Source organism: Suncus etruscus, chromosome X (assembly GCF_024139225.1).
Source record: "Suncus etruscus isolate mSunEtr1 chromosome X, mSunEtr1.pri.cur, whole genome shotgun sequence".
NCBI classification, from domain to species: domain Eukaryota; kingdom Metazoa; phylum Chordata; class Mammalia; order Eulipotyphla; family Soricidae; genus Suncus; species Suncus etruscus.
Genome location: NC_064868.1, coordinates 53,043,018 through 53,050,352, shown reverse-complemented (window position 1 = coordinate 53,050,352; position 7,335 = coordinate 53,043,018).

Here is a 7,335-nt window from a genome sequence, read left to right as displayed (position 1 = left end):
CAGGAAAACTCCATATGTATTTATTCATGTCACTGTGAGGATGAAACTGCTAATATAGTGAAGCTTTAACCACTTTTTTCAAGGTTCAGATCAAATCAGTCACAAAATCTGAACTAGAATCCTCCACTCACCCTGGGGGTTGTTTTGTTTTATTTTTCTAGCTGATGCATGAATAAAGATTAACCTGAAATTAAGTATAGCTTGTCTCTATTTGATCTATTCAGATGAAAATTGATTTCTAAGCTTAGATTTTAGACTTACAGGGTGAGGTATATGTGACATTCATCATGTGGTAGTCACCACACATTGGGTGAGTGGCTACGTAGAAGTGACTGAAAATGGTCTCTGTATCCCAATATTAGACACACCCTGCAATCGTCTGTATGAGCAAACCATTTTGCCCACATCCTCTTACACAATACCAATGAAGGGGAAGTAATTTAAATAGGTACTGGTAAGATATTTTGGGGCCCTTGAAATGACAATACATCAAACAAAATGAAAGCTGCTGTACTCAACCTGAAAGCAAACAGATTAGTTTCATGGATTATTCTTTTTGTTGTTGTTGTTGATGTTTGTTTTGGGGCCACACCCGGTGGCAGTCAGGGGTTACACCTGGCTCTGTGCTCAGAAATCGCTCCTGGCAGGCACAGGGGAATATATGGGATGCCGGGATTCGAACCACCATTGGTTCTGCATTGGCTGCTTGCAAGGCAAATGCCCTACCGCTGTGCTATCTCTCCGACCCCTATTTCATGGATCATTAAGGAACTCCTATCCTCCTTCAAGGCTTGAGGACTTGAAGTGATGTCAAAGTAACTTGTGTCCCTTTGAAGATATAAAGAAAATTGCAAAATATTCAAATGCAAGACAGGATATGTAAATACACCATGAGTCATTCAGAGTAGAGCTTCTTAGAGTATGTTCTTGGAAGAAATATGAAGGGAAAATGCTTAACAGTTCTTAAGGAAGGTATAAATGAAGAGCGTTATATTTATTCTGCTCATCTTTCAAGTTGTAAGACTTTATAAATTTATGTACCAAGTAAATGGTATAACTATTTTAGAGAGAAACAGAGCTCATGGCTAAGTCCTTCCAAGTTATGACCTTTTAATTTAACTTCCCCATATACAATAAAATAAAATTTACACAACTGCTAGTTTTATCATATATTCTATCTTGGCTTTATAGCTACAGAGGTAAGGAAGTGAGGGGAAATTAATGTTTTATATCGGAAATACTAATACAGGATATGTAGCCTCCCCAGATATAAAAGCTAAAAACATGAGTGTAATAAGTGAGAGGGAGAATGATCAAACTCATCTACAGGATATACAAAAAACCTTAGTATAGGAATACTATACAAAGACAGTAAACTGATGGTAGGGAAGTGCATTTAATACAGACAATAATAGTTGGACATGATCACTCTGGAAAAGAACTGGGAATTGAAAGGAAGTAAAGTCATATGCATGATACACCTTCAGCAATAATATTACCCACCATGGTGCATAAAAAGAAAAAAGGGGAAAAGAGAGAGAGAGGAAGAAAAGTGTATGCAATAGAGGCAGGCTGAGGATAAGAATAACAGGAGGGTGACTGGGGAAATTGGTGGCTGGAATGAACACTGGTGAAGTGATAGATGAGGAAACATTGTTTTTTCTCTTTCTTTCTTTTTTTTGTTTTTGTTTTTTTTTTGTTTGTTTTTGGTTTTTGGGTCACACCTGGCAGTACTCAGAGGTTACTCCTGTCTCCACGCTCAGAAATTGCTCCTGGCAGACTTGGGGGACCATATGGGATGCTGGGATTCGAACCAATGACTGTCTGCATGAGAGGCAAATGCCTTACCTCTATGCTATCTCTCCAGCCCCCAGATGTGGAAACTTTGTATGACCAAAAATCAACTATCAACAACTTTTTAAAATTTTTTTTCTATCAACAACTTTTTAACTTTGTATCTCATAGTGATTTAATAAATTTTTTAAAAATAAGGTCAGCAGGGTCTGGAGCGGTAGCACAGAGGTAGAACGTTTGCCTTGCACGTGTGTGACCTAGAACCTAGACCCAGTTTGTTACTCTGGCATCCCATATGGTCCCCTAAGCAAGGAGCAATTTCTGAGCACATAGCCAGGAGTGACCCCTGAGCATCACTGGGTGTAGCCCCAAACCCAAAAATAAATAAATAAATAAATAAATAAATAAATAAATAAATAAGGTTGGCTTGGAGTTGGAACGATAGCACAGCAATAGGGAGTTTACCTTGAAAACCGCCGACCCAGGATGGACCCAGCTTCAATCCCCGACATTCTCTATGGTTTCCCAAGCCTGCCAGGAGCGATTTCTGGATGCAGAGCCAGGAGTAACACCTGAGTGCCGCCAGGTGTGGCCCAAAAATAAGAAAAAATGTAAGGTCAGTAAATCAGTATTAAATATGTCAATATATATATATATATATATATATATATATATATATATATATATAGTAAACTGCATTCTGTCATTTATTGCTTTGCAGTACAATGTGACAATTAAAGTGAAGAAAACTAAGACCTATAAATAACTAATTCATAGTCCAAGCCATTCATTATTTGTCTGTTAATGCTGGAATCCCTGGTATTTTCTGATGTAATCACTGTCTAGCTTAATCATCCAAGTTCTATAGATCTTTTAAATTATCCCTCATGTTCATCTCATTAATGCTGGCTCAGCTATTACTTTCAGTCAGTTCTTGTGCTCAACACAATTGCAAGATTAATCTTCATAAAATCACACTATAGAATGAATATTCAGTTACTCTACATTTTAAATCTTTGTACTTCTTGTTTACAACCCCACCCACTATCACTTCCTCTCCTTTTCACATTTACTCAGCTTATTTCAAATCCTCATGAATGCATTCTTCTGGTTATGAAAGATGAGTTCTTGCATTAATGTTTCTAGTGTCAATACACATTACCACAGTCTTCTTCCTCCTCCTCCTCCTCCTCCTCCTCCTCCTCCTCCTCCTCCTCCTCCTCCTCCTTCTTCTTCTTCTTCTTCTTCTTCTTCTTCTTCTTCTTCTTCTTCTTCTTCTTCTTCTTCTTCTTCTTCTTCTTCTTCTTCTTCTTCTTCTTCTTCTTCTTCTTCTTCTTCTGGCTATGCGTGCAGAAATCGCTCCTGGCTTGGGGACCATATGGTACAAGGGGGAGCAAACCGAGGTCCATTCTAGGTTAGCACATGCAAGGCAAATGCTCTACCAGTTGCGCCACAGCCCCAGTCCTTCCACAGACTTCTTGACTAATGTCCCTAGGTAATTGCCTATCACCTGTTGGGTTTCATAGCCTTTCCAGTAATTTGCATCTACTCTTTACTAGCTTCATTTAAATCAGCCCATTTAAAACTTATCTCTGGCCAGAGAAATAGTACAGCAGGAAGGCTGCTTGCTTTCCATGTTACAGATATGGTTTTGATTGCTGGCATCCCAATATGGTCAATGAGCTCTTCAGGAGTGATACCTGAGCACAGAGACAGAGGTTGTAAATACAACTGGGTATATCCCAAAAATAAAAGAAAAAAGTGCAGGAGAGATAGTACAGTGGTGGGGCACAGGCTTTGCACATGGCCAACCTGGTTGGATCCTTGTCAACACATATGGCTTCTTGAATTCCATTAGGAATGATCCCAGGGTTCAGAATCAGAAGTAAGCCCTGGGGCCAGAGCTATAGCACATCAGTAAGGTGTTTGCCTTGCACACGGCCAACACAGGACAGAGCCCGGTTTGAATGCTGGCATCCCATATGGTACCTCTAGCCTGCCAGGAGCGACTTCTGAACACAGAGCCAGGAGTAACTCCTAAATGCCACCAGGTGTGACACCACCCCCCAAAAGAAATAAGTCCTGAGCATTGCTGTATGTTCTTCTCCCCAAAGAAAATAAATTATTCAAGGTCCAGGAAATTAGTAGAGGATTAGCGTGCATTCAAGATAGGTTGGATCTCTAGTACTACTTCTGAGCACTACTGGGTTTAGTCTGAGCATTTATTGTGGCTCTAGGGTCCCTGACCTACACATCCAGAGTGGCACTGCATCCTCAGGCCTCAGCATGGATCCACTAGTCTGGTTAGACAAACATCACCAGGTGTGACCCCTCTGCCCTCTGAGAACTGCACCACCACCAAATTAAGTATCCATTTTGATCTTATCTCAATTCCCTACAAACTGAGTTAGGGATAGTTGTAGTTTAATCATCTGCACACTCACGTGGCAATAACATCAGCAACCCACCTGCAATTCACTCATTGGGTTAGCTGCTCATCACAAACATTTTAGAAACACAGCATAGAATTGGCCTTATTCACTCTCTTTTTCCTGGTAGAACTTTCCATTCCAGCCAGACTGGTTTACTTGTAGACTGTTGGGTAGCATGTTTACTTACTTTCCTCCATACTTTCTGTATCACCCTTCTCCACCTCCTCTTCCTCTTGACATTTTGAAGTGATTCCCATCCACTTTGTTGCTCTGAACTCCAACCCATCTAGTTGAAAAAATGTATCTCTAAATTCTTTCTTACATTGTCATCAATTGTATTATGTATGCAGCAATTCTTTTTCATAGGATATAATGTATCTATCCTCATGGATATATAATCTCATTTTGAGGAGGCACCTTAGAGAATACTTCATAAGTTTTGTACTTAGTATAATGACTTCACTCTTTTTGAAATGTACTGATCACTAGGATATTTAATAAAAAGACCTCATATTTCTTCAGGAGAGCAGACACTTTATACATATCAAATGCCAAATGTACATTTTAATTTTAATATTTAGTTACCACGAAATTACAAAGTCCTCATGATAAGGTTTCAGACATACAAATTTTTAACACCAATCCCTTCAGTAGTGTCCATTTCTCTTATCAATATCCCTGTCCCATTGACATTCCATCATGTGATGGTTTTCTTTACTCTAGATCAGGGGTCTCAAACTCAATTTACCTGGGGGCCACAGGAGGCAAAGTCAGGGTGATTCTTGAGTGCAAAATCAGTAGTAAGCCTTGAACATTGGGGTGTGTGACCCAAACAACTAAAACAAAACAAAACAAAAAAAGATTCATCTAGGGCAGGACCACAAAATGTACGGAGGGCCATTTGCGGCCCGTGGACCGCGAATTTGAGACCCCTGCTCTAGATGATATAAAATATATCTCATTGTTGGGGAAGAGGCCCATTATCTGTTGCTTCTACTGCTTGCTTGTCAATGTTTTCACAAGAGCTATCAAAGCTATAACTGTATAACCTACCCTTCTGTAAGTTGTAACCCTGTTGCAAAGTTTGTTGTTTATTTTCCCTTGCACCTCCTCAAAATCACCTTCTCAGTGCACATAGCCATCTCTGTATCCAATCTGTTTCTCCATTTTCTCTTTGTCTTTAATTTTATAACGACACACATTTAAGGTGGAGGATTCTACCTCTGTGTCTGTCTCCTTAGTTTTTGCTTAGTCTGTGGATCAGGCTGTTGAATATCAAGTGAAGTCTAGCATTTATTTCCTTTGGAGATATTTCTTTTTGACCTCATACAAAGTGAGCAATTAAAATAGAAAATTATCAACTGGATTCACAGGCTGCTAAGGGGCTCTCTGGGTCACACTTCTCTAGTAAAATTCATTTTGCTATTGCTATTGTCAACAATTATGACCAATTAGGCACTTATCAGACATTCTGGTGAATACTTGTAACAACCTCAAAAAATGAAGTACTATTCTAGTCCCATTTTCTAGATGAGAAAATACTTGCCTAGGATAATTAGACATTGATGAAAGATCCAGGAACTCAACCAATACAATGCATAAAGTATGTGGGACCAGAGTCTCATCTCTCCCTCACAAATTTTGCTCATAAATTTCAATAATATCTAATTTAATGTCATGTAAATCTTAAATATATACATATATATCTTACTTAATGACCCAGAATCACCCATAACTCCTGTGCCTGTAAATATGTAGTGGTGAGGGTGGAGAGATAGCACAGAGGTAGGACATTTGCCTTGCACGCGGCTGACCCAGGATGGACGTGGGTTCCATTTTTGGCATCCCAGATGATCTCCTGAGCCTGCCCGGAGTGATTTTTGAGCGCAGGGCCAGGAGTAGCCCCTGAGTGCTTCTGGGTGTGTGGCCCCAAAACCAAAAAAACAATGGAATGGCTACCATATATCTGTGTAGAGTATGCTATTCATATAACCTATTCATGAGCGAGCACACACAAAAAGTCTCAGACCTATAAGCACTTAATTGACTTGCCTTATGCTAGACATGCCATTAAGTCATTATATATCAGGGTGTATTTGCTCAGTCCCCCTTCCTCAATGATGGTTTGAAGGTAAATTTTGATCTTTTCATGTCCTCCTCTCTCTCACACAGAATTAAAAGGAGAGCCTCTGATCTGTTCTAAACCTTTCTGTGTGCCCTGAAAAAAAGAAGGGAGTTTGAAAATCCTACCCCCACTCAAAATTCTACTTCACTTAAGATACAGGATGAAGAAATATTTTGTTGGGGTATAGATGGGAGGTGTTCAGGAAAGTACAAACTTACTTTATTTCTTTTGATAGTTCCTTCAGAATTCTAAGCACTCTATATAGGGCTTACTCATTGAATATTTTTCCCTCCCTTTCCATTTCTGAGTCGTCCTTATCTTGTCCTGAAGACTTAAATAACATCATATCCACACATATTTATCTCTCCATCCTGGATCTCTCTCCTGAATTTCCAATGAATGCATCTTATTATATTATCAACACCTGCCCTCATACGTCTAAAAATCACGCAAACTTTAACACCAAAAAACCCCAGAATTTCTGCTTTCTTCTCAGTGTTCTCTACCACAGTAAATGTCATCTTCTAATTGTTCCAGCCAGAGATGCAAAATATTTAATATTCTCAATTATTTGGAATTATCTTTGTTACTTGTATATTTTTTGACATGGAAATTCTAAATCATTATTAAATCTTATTAACTTTGCTTCCAAAACACATGCCTAATCTGACTAAACTTATATGCTACTATTCTTTTGAAAATTTTTCTTTTCATATTATTCAATTAGTTTTGAAACAATGCCAGGAGATGCTCAGAGCTTTCTCCTGGCTCTGTAACTGAGGATCACTCCTGGTGACTCTAGGCTATTGTATGTGATGTGGATTTGATTTGAAGTTAGCTACATGTAAGGAAAACACCTTACTTCCTGTATTATCGCTCTTTGCCAAGTGTATTTTTTTTATTTCCTCTGACTTCACCCTGATTATAGTCTTCCCTGGCTTTTCTGAGAAGTAGATCTTTTGATTTTAATTCCATTCCTGTCTC